Below are 16,992 nucleotides of genomic sequence, written 5' to 3' on the forward strand. Positions count from 1 at the left end.
GGGGCTGCAGGGAGTGAGTTCCAGTACCCTTTATCCCTTGTGAATAATTCAGCTGCTCTCTCTGTGCATCTTCTTCTCCACTGGAGTCAGAGGGAGCAGCCCTGCCCTCCCTCCAACATCTGCCTGGCAATTGTATTACGCCACATCCTTGGGTTTTTTTTCTATTTGGGCGCTTTTTTCCCTCCTTTTTTTTTTTTGTCTACTGACACCTCTGTAATAGAGGAGGTAAAATATTTTTCATTATCCTCTCCCCGGAACGTGGAAATCTTCAAAGAGGAGGTAGGAGGGAGGTTAGCTCCTCCAGCCTCATTTCCCTACTGCTGCCATTCCTTGGCTGTTCATCACAAAATGAGCCCACACGCCCATTGCATCGTGGCACTGAGCCCGTTGTACGTTTTGCCTTTTCTTTTTTATTTTTTTCTTTCCCTTAAAATTATTTCACGTTGCAAACCTGGCCATTATTTCATGCTGTTTAAACTATATTTGTAGTCTTTGATCATACATAAGTAGACTGAAGTAAACTGCTGATAGTGAAGATATTGTTCTCTGTGTTTCTCCTCTTGCTTTGTTCATTTCATTATGCCCATAAGCTCACACAAAATGTTCATTGTGGCGCTGCACCTTTGTTATTAATTCTTGTGGTGCCCCACATATTTTTATGAAACGTGGCTCATTCACAAATGGAATGATTAGGGAGTCCATGTCGGTGTGCACGGGTGTATTTCACACACAACACACAATTGTTTGCACCCCAAACACATATTTATCCCCACAAACAGAGGGGCCAAACCATCGTGTCCTGTTTATGTCCTGGAAATACTTTATAATCCAGCTGCCAGGGATCATTGTCAAGCTAAAATCTTGCTGACTTAAGGACATATATTGCTGCCTTGAGACCTCTTACAACAGCACAGAGACACAACACCAGGCAGAAATATCCCACCCAGGACTTCAAGGCAGTACAACAGCCCAGGACATCCCACTTGCCACCTGGGTGTCTCCTCATCCTTGGAACCATTATTTACAAGGAGGCAGAGGAGTTAAATGGATAACTGCATCACCCAGCAAGGAGGTGGGAACTGATTTGTGCTGTTGAACCCCAGCCTGGCTCCTGCTTCCTTCCTTTTTAAGCCACATGGAAGAGGAGGTGGCCATTTTTGAGGGTCAGGCTTCTTTTCCAAGAGGACAGGTACCTAATCCCCCTGACTGGCCTGGTTTAGTGGGAGACAGATGTCTCATTCCCAGGTTGCTCTGCAAATCACAGCGAGTCACTCCATCAAGTAATTAAAAAGCTGCCCATGTGCAGGACGTGGATAAGCTGCTCTCCAGCCCTGACTCTGCTCCACGCCCGCGTGTCTGTCGTGTACAGAGCACAAAGGTGTGATTTGTCTACAATTTATCCAATTTATCTCCAGCCTGCTTGGATTTTTCCTTATAATTTGTTATTCTAGTTACTAGGAAAGAGAGAGGTAAAAAAAAAAAACCCTTTCATTTTTTTCTGCTGAAAACCAGCAATCCTTCCCCTCTAGCTCAAGTGCAGGAAAGGTGAAATAGGAGGGCAGGTGTGAGGTGTGATGAGAAGAAGCTGCTGAACTAGATCCATAGAACCACAGAACCATAGAATATCCTGACCTGGAAGGGACCCACAAGGACCAACAAGTCCAACTCCTGGCCCTGCACAGGGCAAACCCCTGAGACGGTGGCTGGAGGAGCCCCAGAGTCGTGTCTGAGCAGGGGACAAGGTGGTCCCTTCCAATCTATGAAGGAAAGATTTGGGATTTGGCACTGGAAATGTTGTGGCTGTCCCATCCCTGGAAATATCCAAGGACATGTTGGACAGGGCTTGGAGCACCTGCTGTAGTGGCAGGTGTCCCTCTTCATGGTGAGGAGGTTGGAATAATGTGGATTTTAAGGTCTCTTCCAACTCAAACCATTCTGTGATGATTCTATGATGAAGATTTCCCTTCATGTGCGTCTCAGGCGAGGTGGGCACATGCTGCTGCAGATGTTCCCAACAGTTGCTTTTTTGTCACTTGCAGAGGGGTTTTCCATCCTTAAATGGTTTCACTCTGATGTGTGGGCCTCTGTGATAGGTTCCAGTAACTCAGCTTGCACCCTGTGATTTGTGTTTTAAAGCCCCAAACTCTTCCTTGGAAGGCATCTTTTCTTTCTAGCCTCGGTAAATACAGTGTCCAATTGCAAAATGCTGATATTGTGCAGCATGGAAAAGGCTTTTTTCCCCCTGAGTTTTATTATATACAATTGATTATACACCATTTCTCTCTCCTTCTGAAACCTGCACAATTGGACTCATGTCGCCAGAAGAACCTGCTGTTACCCAGCCCCAGGGAGAAGAAGCAGAGAACAGGAAGAAAGCCATGTTTTAAAGCTCTTAAAAGTTTTTTTAAAAAACCATTTCTCTATGAAACATCTTGCAGCTCTGTGTACCAGGGGCCCTGTGACTGTCACACAGTATTGTGCCACCACAGCTGTGTGAGCATTTCCAGGCAGAGACGAGCTCACTGCCATCCCTCTCGCAGGCCTGTTTCCTTCCACAGTCAGGGTACCACTGTCTTTTTGCACCTCACAGCCTGCCAAGTCCAGGGCCACAATGTCCCAGAAATAACTGGGGACCAAATGAAGCTCGAGGATGGAATGGGTTTGCTAGATGAAGGGTTTGACTGCTGGTCTGGAGGCTGGGGAAGAACTGAGCCTGGATTAGAGCAGAGATGTGGCAGAAGAGAGAATATCAAGCCAGAAAAATGGCCCAGAGGTGGCTTTTTGAAGATTTTGTGCTTCCTCAGCAGGCTGGTCTGGTGTCCCAGTGCCAGTGGAGCTGTTCATTTGGGCTCAGGGAGTGGAGCAGCCAAGCAGTGATGACCACACTGGCATTCACTGGTGCAGCATTGGTGCTGTGGGAAATGGATTTGTAGAGAATTCTCAAAGCCAAAATACAACATGGGTCCATCCTCCTTGGCCTAGGCAGCCCAAGGTCTGGGATCTTGGCACCTCACTCCACTGATAGATGGGCCATGAAAGAGCAGGAACACACTTGGAGATGTGGCATTAACCTCTGGGGTGAGCAGGGAAGGAGCATGGGGGATATTTCCTGGGTTGCCAGAACCTCAGCAGATGTCTAAGGCCTTTTCCCTGGAGGTGGTGGCCACCTGGGTGCCCTTGTGAGCCCTCCCCACTGCCACCAGCAGAGGCTGGGCCCACCAGTGCCCCTGGCTCTGCACAGGTGACACACCTACACACAGGAGGGACCACCTGAAGCTGCACTCCCAGCTGGGCTGAGCTGCAGCCACCTCACCATCTGGCTGCTCTCTGCATCCTGCTGACGTGGAACTGTCAGGTGAGTCATCCCCAGCGAGCACCAGGTGAGCTGAGTTTAACTCAGGGCACCACAGGTGGTGGGAACGGCTTGAGCCTCCAGATGCTTCTGGGAGGAAAGGGGAGGATGCTAAAAATATTCTGTGGGATCCTAAACTAAGATTGGGTTGGGTCAGAAGGGACCTTTAAGGTCATCCTGTCCAACACCCTGAATAAGCAAGGACATCTTCAGCTAAAAACCCCTCACTGACCTTATTAAAATAAAAATAAGAATGTGTAGAACAAGAATTGTTCTTTTTGGTGTGGGGGTTCAAAGACTGGATCACCATTTGGGTGTTATTTATGGGTTATTGCTTTACATAAACAAAAAAGGAACTTGACACAGAGACAGCTTGTAAAGAGCCAAACTAGCCTTCCTAACTGTGAGCATTTCCACAGCCTCCAAATTATCCTCTAATCTCAATTACATTTAAACATAAATGCACACACACTATCCTTACTAGCTGGGAAAATTCCTGTGGCTGGGAATCCCCAAATCATCTTCTGGTCATGACTAAATACACACAAAAATAAATAAGTAAGTAAATAAATAAATAATCTGCTTAAAGGAAAAAAGCCCAAGCTTTTCTCCATTCTTTTTTTTGTTTGTTTGTTTTGTTTTTTTCTATCACAGCTGATAAAAAATTATGATTCCCTGAATTATTGCAGTATAGATCAGCATTGCAACAGCTTTTGGACACCACGGTTTTGCTACCCACAAGGGTAAAAACACTTTGTGTGGCTGAGCTGCAATTTTAGTGACTGAGAAACACGGAGGGATTGGGAAGGAGCAGTAAATACACGCTGCTGATGTAGAGAGTGGCCTTCCAAAAAGGATTTCAGGGTCGAATGCTGTCTCTGTTTACCCTGTGTAAATCAGGTGGAACTCCACTAAAGCTAATAGAGGTAGTCTGGTGTCAAGCCCACGCGGATAAAAGGATCAGGCCCTCTAAGCTTTAAAGTTATGGGTCTTTTCAAACTGCAGATCTACTGTCATCATTTCAGTGATTACTTCTCTCTTTTTTTTTTCCCCAACACACAAACATAAAATAGTAACAAGATTATCAGATTAAAGAGCCAAAGAACAGCCAGTTTATTATACTCCTGCATCTAAAAACACCCAAATCTTATAGGTTTCCTTCCTACTCTGAATCTTGAGGGGGGGAGATCAGTATGTTTGTTTTTATTTGGGTTTTTTTTGTTTTTAATGGCAGCCTAGTAAGGCTATGTAGGAAAATAAAACAGCTATAATATTACAAATTGCATGGTGCACTCAGCAAGAAAAAAACACTCCCAGAACTCCAGAACAGCCCTTCTGAACATTTCCACTTAAAAAAAATAAAGTCTTTGCTTTCTTTCTGGAGAAGAAATGAGAGGACAAACAGAATGAAAAGGACAGAGCTGTTTAAAGCTAAAAATGTGCAAATGCTGCATTCCTTCTGGGAGAGGGAAAAAACCCCACAACCCAGCACCTCGGCACCAGTATAAATTATTTAAATCAGCGATGGTTTGCATTAAGGGTCTCGAACAGATTGCATAACTGTTGCACAACTAATGTGTACAAGTGTGTCACTAATTTAATTTTAATTTTACTGTATGAGTTTGTATAAGATCCCCCAGCTGTCATGTGCTCATCATCTGTCACAGAACTATCACTAAGCCATGCTGGGCTAAGACAGGATTATAAACGATGAACTGCCATGTGCTCTAAATCTTCTTATTTGCCTAGCCTGGAAGGTATGCCCTGCAAAATTTGATTGGCAGCGCGCTCCGTTCCGTCAATTGACTTTGAAGGCCCCTTTCCCATTGGCCCTCAGTGGCCGTATTGACTGTCACCTGCTGACTGCAGCACGTGCCTGACCCCGGCCCCACGGCCAGGCTCCGTCGCGGCCGGCGCTGCGGCGGCACGTGCGGCACACCGGGGCATATGGCCGGGTGCAGAATGGAGCAACCGAAGCCAAGCAGCCCCCGCGCTGTTATTACGGCAGATGGGGGAAGCGTGGCATTCAATATTAAGACAGATGCCACCTCCTTATTCCACCTGTCTGGAACTTGGACATGGGACAGAATGAACTGTCTGCCTAATAATTAAGGAAACAAAGAGTGCATTTATGCAGCTCAGCGGAGCTCCGGCTCTGCGGCGCATGCACGGGAATAATTGTTGGCGATAACAATAAGGAAACGTGGAGCGGGGCTCATCAGATGTTGGGATACGTACACACAATTACAGTAGGAAACTGTACTGTTCCCAGCTGCTTTTGTAGCCTTTTATTTAGGCTGGTTGTGTATTAAGTGAAACAAGTTGGCTGGCATTATTACTATTATAAATAACGCTTTAAAATTACAGTGAAGTTCCCGAAATAACAAAGCGCCTACCGTTCCCCCTAACAGTCCCCGCTGCTGTTGTGCTGTGCCCTTTCTTGCAAATTTCCTCTTTGCTTCTCAGTAGTCAACTGTTTTTGTAGCAGCCAGAGAGAAGAAAAACATTCCTTCCAGGACCACTATTATTTTCGCGTATTTTTACACAACAATTTGCCTCTTTCTTTGGCGCTGTTAAAAAAAAAAAAAAAAGATAACTGTGTAAAAAAGAAGGCCTGACTTCTCAGCATTTGTGCTACGTTACGTTTCTGTTATTTAATCCTGCTTAATTTGGAACCAATTATGGTGGGACCCACTGTGCTTTGTGATGGGAATGGCTGGGCTGGGGAGGGCTCGATCCTTCCTGGGCTGGAGGCTGGGCTCGGGGTGGCAGCAGGGCTGGGCTGGTGGCACTGGCCATGCTGTGCCATGGCCCTGGTGCAGCCCAGGTGTCCCCAGGACCCCGCAGAGTTTGGGGTCTGGGATTATGGTGTGGGCTCAGTAGCACCTCTGTGTTGGCCAGGCTTGGGTCTGAAGCCTCCCACGTGGCTGGCCCGAGGTATGGACCCCATTTCCAGGGTGAATTCCTCCCTCCTAAAGGAAACCTTAATCGTGGAAAAATCCAGTGCTGCTGCTGGCAGTGCCAGTTCCCCCACCGTGTATCTGCACAACCCCTCGAGTTCAGTGGAATTAGGTGCTTGCACACAGAACTGAGCAGGTGTGGGTGTGGTGGCTGGGCAGAGACATTTCTCTGTAGAAGCAACATGCAATTAATGCCTATGATTGAGGACCTAACGTAATCCAGGAGGTATTTTTAGTATCTACTTACCTACCTCCGACCCCCTTTTAAATGCCTTGTACTGATGTGATCACGCCCATCCTTAAATCTTTCTAATTAATTTTGTTCTCTTTTGACTGAATGAATTCAAAGGCAGCTTAAAAAAATCATCTGTGTGTCTGTCCCGGGATTTATCTGTAGATGGCAATTGGAACAGAGATGAATAAGTTGCAGAGAATGAAAATGCAGTAGCAAGTGTTAAGGGCATGTTTACTGTGTATACATTATATACAAGATTAAGGACACACAGAGTGCCTATTGTCTCAGCAAGCCAGGAAAGTGGGCTTTTATGTTTATATAGATACATTTGTATACACACACTGGCAGATATATCTATAATCTCTACAAATAAAAATGAATAATTGAAATTTTTAAGGTAGGAAGATCGTGTGCACACCACAAGCAGAGCTTGGTCCTCACATATATGTGCATATCCAAGTACATACACTCTTTTAGACATATATACATTTAAATATTTACAGTATAATGTGACTAATTAAACATCATAGATGGGTGTGTGTATTTTAATATCTACACAGACAGGCATGCTGAACCTGCTCTAGTTCTGTAATAATTCTGTAATTCTGTAATCATGGGCTGTTCTATATTTCTCTTTTCTAATTTATAGCAGATGTATTTATACTAGACAGCTCGTCCTCAGGAAAAAAACAACTACCAGCTGTATCAGACTCTCCAAAGAACAGAAATCACATGCAACAAATTGCAAAAAGTAATCAAAGCCCAAACTTTTTTTTTTGTAGTAATAGAAAAGACAGCATTAAAAAAGACACAGATACATATTACAAGATGAGGATCATTTTGAAAAGATCCCACAATATCTGTTACCAAGAGCTTTGTTAATCTTTAAAAACCTAGAATGATTATTTATACGGGAGCTGTGAATTAACCAGGCTCTAATAAATAGCTCACAGGCACGTGTGTCAAGATTGTGCTTTTTGTTTTCATATGTGTCTGCATTTGAGGGAAAAAAAAAAGAAAAAAGAAAAAAAGAAGCTATTATTTGTTGATTTTTTTCTGTAACAATTATTTCAAATTAAAAGCCCATCTGACGAAAGGCATATGGATGGAGAGGGGGTTCAGTCCTAATTGAACAAACCAGGACTCGTGAGGTTAATTACAGATATTAACGCTGTTGTTCTTCAGCTTCTTGCCCTCACGAAGGCTCCAGCTTCCAAATGACCTGGCTCCAACAATAAGACTCTCTTTAGCCCATTAACTAATTGATAAAAATGTGAGTGTTTAGAATGAGTCTAATTAAATCACCGAGCCTTACAATTACGAGTCCATTTGGTAGCTGTCGGGAGATGGGTAACCTCAGCTGGCATTGTAGGCGAATAAAAGATAAAAATAAAAGGGAGCTTAACCAAAGATCATTTTGAAAGCTGTTCATTTGAAGACAAAGTACACATTTGCCTGAAATGTATACATACACCACTTCAGACTAGCACAGTGTCTTGAAAAGAAAATGGAGCGTTTAGCAATCATGATTTTTTTTTTCCCAGTGCATGCATGAAATTCTCAACAGGCTGTGTGATGGAATGAGCTGCTTTTATAATCATTTCTGAGTTACAGGGAATACCCAGATGCTTTGAGAGTGCCCAAACAGTTGATACCAGGTACCTCCATGTTATTAACAATTTCTTCTCTGGCTTTTTCATAACTGCAAACTCTCTACAGGCTGGCATCCCTCCGTTCCCATTCTGGTTGTGGCTGCTGCTGCAGGGACAGCTTTGAGGTGTCCCCTTGGTGACAGAGACAGATTTGATCATACACAACACAGGTGCCCTTGTTGAGGGAGCTGGAAAATGCCTGGTGTGTGAAGGCTCCTGTGGAAGCTGTGCCTAATGTCCTAAGCATCACAGGCAATTTTCATCTCACTGTGTCAGGCAGAGATTTAGAGCTAAAAAAATGATGGAGAGGTGGGTGACGAGGTTTGCTGAAGTAATGGCTTCCACAGAAGGAATCCTAACCTGACAAGGCCTTCACAGGTCAAAAAAGGAAAAATGAAAGTTTGATATGAGAAGAACCTATAATATAGAAAGAGGGATGGAGAAGGTGACCAGGAATGAGGATGCACTGTCTCATGAGCAATATCAACCAGAATGATTGTTTGATGGATTCCAAAACAAATGAACAAGGTCATGTTTTTTTGCTGTTAGGCTGCTGATCTCATTGCCAAAGGAAGTTTTGGGTGCCAAAAGTTTAAATCATAAAGCTCCTAAACCAATCGATGGAATAAAAATCCATCCCAGACCAATAAATGCAAAGACACTGTCTCTGTCTTGGGAAGCCTCTGAGCTGCACATGTCTGGAAAATGGGACAAAACATAGGGGAATTTTCACTGTCTTTCCTTATGATCTGCAGCCATTACCAGTAACAAGATGCTGGGACAAACTGGGATTTTTTAAATTCTCTCCAGGACTGCAGTTTGTAGGGTGTTAAGGTGCTCCAAAGTGAGTGGGCTGTAAAAAAGCATGTCCAGGATGGTGTCACAGGCACTCAGAGGGACTGGAAGCAGCTTTGCACAGCCTGTGCACAGCAGAGAGTGAGAAGACAAAGCTCATCTTGTCAGTGGAAAATGGGGGTGGTGCTTTGGACAATCTGAAATACAGCCAAGGAGTGAACTGCACTTATGGCATGTTTTGGCTCTCTGCATCTCTCCAAGGCAGGTGGCTGGAGTCCACCAAGGTTTGTCTCTGCCCAGTGAGGAAATAGCCAGCACAACGATTTGGAGGTAGTCATGTGTGGACCTTCCTTCAGGGGATTCCTTCCCATTATTTCCCAGGATGGAAATCTTAAAAAGCCAAATCACAGTAAGATAAGCAAATCCCAAACAAGTTTCTGTGTCAGTACAAAGAAATCCTCCTTCCTGCTTGCTGCCTGGCCTCTTTCACTGACTGTCAGAACATAATTTTGAGGCTATTCAAGGAGCTTGGAGGATGAAATAGTGGAGGTGCATGGATTGACCCCACAGAGTTTTTCACATCAGGATTAACACCAAATTCACTAAGTCACAGCTCTCAGGTGTCCTCAATTGCAAGTTCCTTCTGCACAAGCAGGAAAAATACCTGTGCTTTAAAAAAAAACCCCAAAAACAATAACAAAAACAGAAGAAGCCAACCCTCATCTTCCTTTCTCCAATCTTTCTTCCTTGGATAAGGAGGTCTAGCTCAAATATTATAGAGTGACAGAATGGCTTGGGCTGGAAGGGACCTTAAGGAACATCTAGTTCCAACACCCTGCAGGGACACCTTCCACTATTACAGGTTGCTCCAAGCCCCATGCAACCTGGCCTTGGACACTGCCAGGGATGGGGCAGCCACAGCTTCTCTGGGCAACCAAGATAAGCACTGATCCTTCTCTTTGTTCTTCTGCTCCCTCCTGTCTCCACATGATGTTCTGGAAGATGCCTCTCCCCACTTTATTCATGGCAAAACTCCCTTTGAATTCCCAGGCTTTGGGTTCAGGCCCCACAAAGCAGTGGGCTGCTAACACAGATCCTTATCCAAGCAGGGCCGTGTGGCCACAGATCTGGGCTCAGATGGCATTTCAGGTGTTGTGAGGAGGCAAGGCAGAAAAGCAGACTTTGGATCCAGCCAGAGCTTAGTTCATTTCCGGCTTTATCGATATTTAACCAGTCTTGGCCGGGGCCCAGGAGGGAGCTGGCAGCCAGTTCAGAGCATGGAGCACAGGTGTGATGCACTGCTGCCAGTTTGCCTTGCTCCCAAGATGGGCAGCTGTGCTCTGCTGTGCTGGATGAGGCTTCCAAGCAGCCTTCCAGGGTAGCCCAAGGTAGGGCCTGCATCCTTAGATTAGCCTTGGAATGGCAGGGATACAGATAACCACAGGAAGGTCCCGGAGAAACGAGATCTCGGAGAAATGAGACCTCCTGGGTGGAGCAGAGTGAGAGAGCAATTCCAGACTTTGCTGCTGTTGGGGTATCCAGGAAGGGGCTGCACAACCCACTCGGAGAGAAAGGGATGGGAGCCTTTCAGCAGAGGGAGCAGGGGCTGTGCTCCAATCCCTCTGCCAAGCACCAGGGCCTCTGCCTGCTCTGCATTGACCCTCAGCCAAATGGCAGAGATCCACAGCTCTGCCTCAGCCAGGATTTGGGAGAGGGGGGAACGGCCCAGCCAGGCTGGGGGAACTGAGGCACAGAGCTGGGGCACCAGCTCCACAGCCCCTCTGCAGGGAATTCACCCGTCCTTGGAGGAATGGGAATGGCAGGAGCGGGTCTGGTGGGACGGGAGAAGCTGGGAAGGGAGGAGGTTCTGGTCCAGCTTCTGACAGAATGGAGGGGTTGAGTTGAGGCCCCTTGAGCTGCACTCCAGATGTCTGTGTATGCACTGACACCAAGATAAAAATCTCCATGAAAATTAATTAATTAGTCAGGAGATTTTGGTAGTTGAAAAACCTAAGGATTGGGGCTGGATGAAATGTATTTTTCCTATTTTTCAAATTTTCCTGAAATTATCTCACAGCAGAGATGTAGCTTTTGATAAAAAGGAAAAATAACATTTTTAAGAATGAGATTTTATGCCTTGTTGTGAGGGCCAGGAGAAGGAAGAGAGGGTCTGTCAGCCTATGGAATACAGGCTGATATTTCCCAATTATTCACATTTTCTTCCAGTTGTGAAGGCTACTTTCAAGTGGGAAGAGAACATTTTAAAGTCCAACATGTTCTAAATGGGCTTTTGTGAAAAGCCTTGCAAGAGACTGGAAATGAAATGAAATGAAATGAAATGAAATGAAATGAAATAAAATAAAATAAAATAAAATAAAATAAAATAAAATAAAATAAAATAAAATAAAATAAAATAAAATAAAATAAAATAAAATAAAATAAAATAAAATAAAATAAAATAAAATAATAGTTCTGCAAGGGTGCTGAGTCAATACCAAGGAGACAAACACAGACTGGGCAGAGAAATGATTGAGAGCAGCCCTGCCGACAAGGACTTGGGGTGTTGGTGGATGAGTAGCTTGACATCACCTGGCCATGTAGAAAAGAGAAGGCTCCAGGAGGACCTCAGAGCACCTTCCAGTACCTAAAGGGGCTCCAGGAGAGCTGGAGAGGGACTTTTGACCAGGGTCTGGAGGGACAGGACAAGAGAGAATGGCTTCCCAGTGCCAGAGGGCAGGATCAGATGGGATATTGGGGCAAAATTTTTCCCTGTGAGGGTGTGAGGCCCTGGCACAGGGTGTCCAGAGAAGCTGTGGCTGCCCCTGGATCCCTGGCAGTCTCCAGGGCCAGCTTGGATTGGGCCTGGAGCAGCCTGGGATAGTGGAAGGTGTCCCTGCCCATGGCAGGGGGTGGGACTGGATGAGATTTAAGGTTCCTTCCGACCCAAACCATTCTGTGATTCCATGAAAAGAAAAAAACAACCTTTTCTAAGAGAATTTCTGAGTTAGGTAATGGACTGCTGCAAGAACTGGTGCCTGGAACACCATCCTTTTCCCATTTCAGGAATAACCCCCTCCTTAAACCTCTCCTATCCCTTCCTGCAGACCCTCCCAGGCATCTCCTCCTCTACAGCACCAGCTCCCACCTGGCTCCTGCTCTGCCACGTCCCTGCTGTCACCAGAGTCACAGCTCTGGTGGCTGAGGTGACAGCACTGCAGAGCAGGGGGCTGGTGAAGGCTGGCCCCTCAGCAGCCTGCCTTGTCCAGGGGAACTCAGGAATTTCAGCTTGGTTGGATTTCATCACCTTGGATCACACACAGGATTGTGTCACAGGTGCCAATGGAAAAGCAGGAAAACAGAGAAGGAAACATAATACAGCTCAACCACTGGTTGAATCTAAGCCACAAAGAGAAGACATCTTCTGCACAGTAAAAACCTCAGTTTTCCAGGCAGAGGGGATGAAATAGAGGAGGCTGAAGAATGGGTGTGTGCAGGGGGGAGAGAAATAATTTAGAAATGCCTGCAGCAATATCTGAATTGAAGCCCTAGCCTGCAAGTCACTGTTTTGAAGATAAAGAAACTACTCACGAATATAAAGTTCCAGACCTGGGCACATCTGGCACAAGGGCAGGGTAATAAAGAAATGGCCCATTAAGGAATGAAATGCTTGTTTAGCATCGACCAGGCCTCCTGCTTTATCTCGGGACTTATCAAAATAATTGCTTGGGAACATACTAAACAAATATTAGTGTGCATTGCACCGTAGGTCCAGGGGAATGAAGAGAACAGGTTTCAGTTTTAAGCATAACATCAGATCCTCATCCTGTAGTCAGCAGAGGTCCTGAGCCAGTAACATTGGCAGGTCTCCAAATTACAACATTCAAGGACACATGTCAGAGAGTTCCACATTTGTATTTCAGGGGTTCTTATTCCCTATTACCCTCAGAGAACTGACCAGCTGAGAAAATACTGAATACAACATCTAGATAAATTTAAAACCATTTAAAACTCTTTGAAATCATTTAAAACCAGTTATCCAGCAGCCAAAACTGACTTGCTCCTGACTTAACCTTCAAAGATTATCAGCAAATTTGAAAATCTTGGGTGAGGTTGGCACAAAGACTTTTAGAAGGCCTTATTTTGAACCTGTCAAAGGCAAGGAAACACTGAGAAAATCCTTTTCAGAGGTAGATGGAAGATGATTTAGCCATGGGGAACAAATGAGCACGTGCTGCATGCATAGGCACACACACTTACACAGATTGTGAAGGTATAAAATATCCTCCTAGCAAGTCCAAACCACTTTTCTCCTGCTCTGTGCAAAAGAGAAGATCCAACCAACCATTCCTACCACACAGGAACTCTGCAGGTTTTAAAAAACACCACTCCCTTGGTTTTATCTCTTCCTCCTTATGCTGAAGCCCCATCCCACTGCTCTGCTGCAGTGGGTGGCTGCAGCAGCCCTGTCTGCCTGCAGGCCTGCCCATCTGCCTCTGAGAATCTAGACTTGATCACAAATGTATTTTTAATGCATTGGTGAAAGCATTTACTTAAAATTATCTCGTTTCCCCTCGGGGGATTTTCAATTAAACAAACACATAATAATTATTTCCTTTAATTGCTCATCTCTGCTTACCTGGAGCTAGGGCACCTTTGCCCTGTTACACATCTGAGAGCTGTCAGATTGATTCATTAGTGTTTATTTGTTTCCTATTTCCAGACCATGGAGATGTACCACGGGCATTTAAGGAAATGCTGCCAATGTCAAAGGGAATTTTTTCCTCTTGATGAGGACAGCTCAGTTCCTGTGCAGTGTTTTGGTGCCTTTCCCAATGCTGGTTGCAGACCAGGAATTAAAGGTGGGGCTTTATCTTCAAGGCTTTCCCTCTTTGTCCCATCCTTCTCAGATGTTAAACCCTTTGGGAAATGGGATAAAGTTGATTTTTAGAGTTTTACTTCCCCAAATTACTCATTAGCAATACCCACTCCCACCTATCCTACTTGCATCCCTGCTGAGCCCACCTCTAGCAAAGGGATGGGAGAAGGAATTTCTCCTCCAGCCCTGTCCAAACACACCAAAATTCTGGGGATTTTATCCATCCCCACATCCCCACAAAACTCCCCACAGCTCCTGCAACCCTGCTGATTTCCTTGGGGAGCAGCACACAGGCAGTCAGCTGGGATGCAAACAAGAAAGGCCTGGAAAATGAATCTTATGACCAACATACTGCATTATTTTTAATGAAACTATGAATTTCAAGCTGGATCTGCCACTCCCAGCCCATCCACTGCCCCTTCAAACCTCACCAGGTCTCATCTGCCCACCCAGACTCTCTTGTGCTCCTCTTGTAAAATTGTGTATTGATGCCCCAAGGAGGAGGGCAAATCAAATCGATCTCCCTCACACTGCTGAGCAGCCTCAAGCACTGGTGAATCAGGGGAAGACTCTGTGACTTTTACTTCCCACAGAATCCCCTCAGCAGGAAGGAATCCAGGTTGAGTTGTTTGTTCTTTAAAGCTGAGTTCAGAACCCGAGTGTGATGCAGCCATGGAGAGAGTGCTTTCTTGTAGCAAAGGAAGCAGAAAAAAATATAAATCTAAATATTGCCAGCCCTTCAATCACATCCTAAAATACTTTGTGTTTGCTCCCTGGCAAATGCAGCACTGAAATAAATTTTCTGAGGTGCTACAGTGAGCTGGTGAAAGAACCTTAACATCACCACGGGACAAAAAGCACCTTCCCACATCAATATATCTAGAGAAATTCTGTTAGAATTCACTTTTAACTAGAGAAGTGGCTGTTTCTTTTATAATTCTCCCCACCAAAAAAGGGTCAAAATACCTGTGCAGATAATTTGGTGAGGTGTGGGTTTGCTTGGGTTTTTTGGGGTGTTTTTTTGTAAAGTCATTTGACTGTCTTCTCTTTGAAACAGGAGGATCAGCCTTCATTAAAGCAAGGTTCCCAAAACTGGTTTGCAGTTGAAGAAATGTCATGCAAATCTGTGTGAACAGAAAATCCTGGCAGGCAGCAGAAAAGATGAGCATCATCTGCAACAACCAGCATCCCATCCCATTCCATCCCAGGTGCTCTCCAGGAGCAATGAAAGGTGCCAACAGAACATTCTGAAGGTTTTGCAAATAAACTTTCAGTAAACATGGCTGAAGGGCTCACATGTGTGAGGCCACTCATGTCATAGGCATTTGCAGGATCAGGGCTTACAGAACCAGGACACAGGGGGAGTTAGAAGATAATTATCCAAAGAGACCTACAATAAATATCTGTGGGCCAAACAGCACCATATGCACTGTATATTGATTTGGTAGTAAAGGGATTACTTGAGTGGTAGTGTCTATCCTGTATATTATTCAAATACAACAGATGGGAAATTGGCATGCCATGTAAAATACAAAATTCAATATTCACCCAAGTGGGCTGATAAATTATCATAAACCATTTATGAATATCCCTCAAGCATGAAGCCTAATAATAAAATAAAATTAAAAAACACAACTCTCAGCCCAGTTCTATCAAACAGCAGAGATGGAGGTGTGGGCTGGAATAAGGGCCCTGTTCTGTCATCCAGACTGAGCCAAGGCTGGGTCTTCTTGTGCACAAGGTCCCACCAGGCCCAGGAGAAGGTCCCCCACTGCCAATGACAAAAGGAAGAGTCCTTGATCCCATCCTGAAGAGGAATGTCATCCTGAGAGAGGCTGGCATGAGCTGGGGTGTTTAAAAGAAATAAAGCAGGAAATAAAGAGGAGGATATTTTCACCCACTGCTTTTCATGAGCAGTGAGTAAAGCAGGCAAAGCAGAGCTGTTGGATTGAGTGGGAATGGGAAGAAGAGTCCCTAGTCCTGGACAAAGACATCAGCGTAATGAAAGCACCATGACTACAGGATTCATGCAGAATATTTCCCCTCAGGCAGCCAATACAGCACAGTGCTCTCTGATCACCCCTCAGCCTGCTGAAAAGGCTGCTGAACAGAGACTTCAAAAAAAATCTGTAGCAGGGGATGGCATCTTCAGCCTTCTTTCCAAGCAGATTCTTTTTGACAATGGCCATCAGGTGGGCAACAACAGACACTGAGGTGTATTTTGAACATCAAAACCAAAAGCCAGGTTAAAAACAAGCCTCCAGTCCCCAGTGACCTTCTGGGCTCTTCACATTCCTACAGAGAAGGGGCAAAGAAACCAGTTGTCGCCTTCTTTGAACCCCACGAGCATGGATCACACAAAAATTAAGAATTCAGGGCAAGAAAAATATTTGGAAGCCCAAAGGAGGTTGTCTTCTGATCAAAGAAAACTTTTATCCTGGCTGTGTGGGGATAAAATTCGTGAGGACAAATTTGAAACTGGGGACAACGATGGGGAGAGAAGGGAGGCTTGAGCATTGCAGCTTCAAGAACTGACCTCAGCTATTCTGTCTGGAAAATAGGGGGAAAGAGTCTCTACCCAGAGGGCAGAATTGAGCACAGTGTCCTAATGAGCAATTTCTGTCTCACAGAGGACAGCTCACACCAGGTCTTAAGTGGGCAGTGAAAATTAGGAATATCCTCTGTCTTCCTTCTGTTAGTTTAGATGCCTGATAGACTCTTTTGTCTAGACTGAGTTATTGCCCATTCCTGATAAACCTATCTGTAAGCTGTTAAGAGTATTGACAGGAAGTTAGCCAACATGGCACCATCTGGACCAGTCTAGCCAGTCCCCATGACCATGGCTAAAGATGACCCTGCCTCAGGGTTATTAATCAGAAAAGGAAAAATTACCTCCCCTCCAGACACATATTTCCACCACTAAACCATTCTATAAGTAATAATAAGAAAACTGAAGATCTTTAAAAGTCTCGTTCTCCAGAAAACAGGTCCTTTGGAAATGCTGCGTGTTTGTTCTGCAGTAGTTGTAAAGTCATTTGACTGCCTTCAGTATATGTAAAAAAACTGCATCTAGATAAATAAAAATAAAACCAAAGCTTATTGTGAGTAGTTCTGGACTAGAA

At 44.9% G+C, this 16,992-nt stretch overlaps 1 long non-coding RNA gene across 1 annotated transcript; it reads right to left on the reverse strand.

Annotated features, from left to right (window-relative positions):
- Positions 1-5,521: 5,521 nt before the first annotated feature.
- LOC135302045 (uncharacterized) lies at positions 5,522-15,849 on the reverse strand. The gene is made up of 4 exons (XR_010363729.1): positions 14,837-15,849; positions 13,631-13,911; positions 6,560-6,703; positions 5,522-5,922 (listed from the first exon to the last, which is right to left on the reverse strand). It is a non-coding gene; the product is annotated as an uncharacterized LOC135302045 (long non-coding RNA).
- Between the last annotated feature and the right edge of the window lie 1,143 nt (positions 15,850-16,992).

Source organism: Passer domesticus, chromosome 6 (assembly GCF_036417665.1).
Source record: "Passer domesticus isolate bPasDom1 chromosome 6, bPasDom1.hap1, whole genome shotgun sequence".
NCBI classification, from domain to species: Eukaryota; Metazoa; Chordata; class Aves; order Passeriformes; family Passeridae; genus Passer; species Passer domesticus.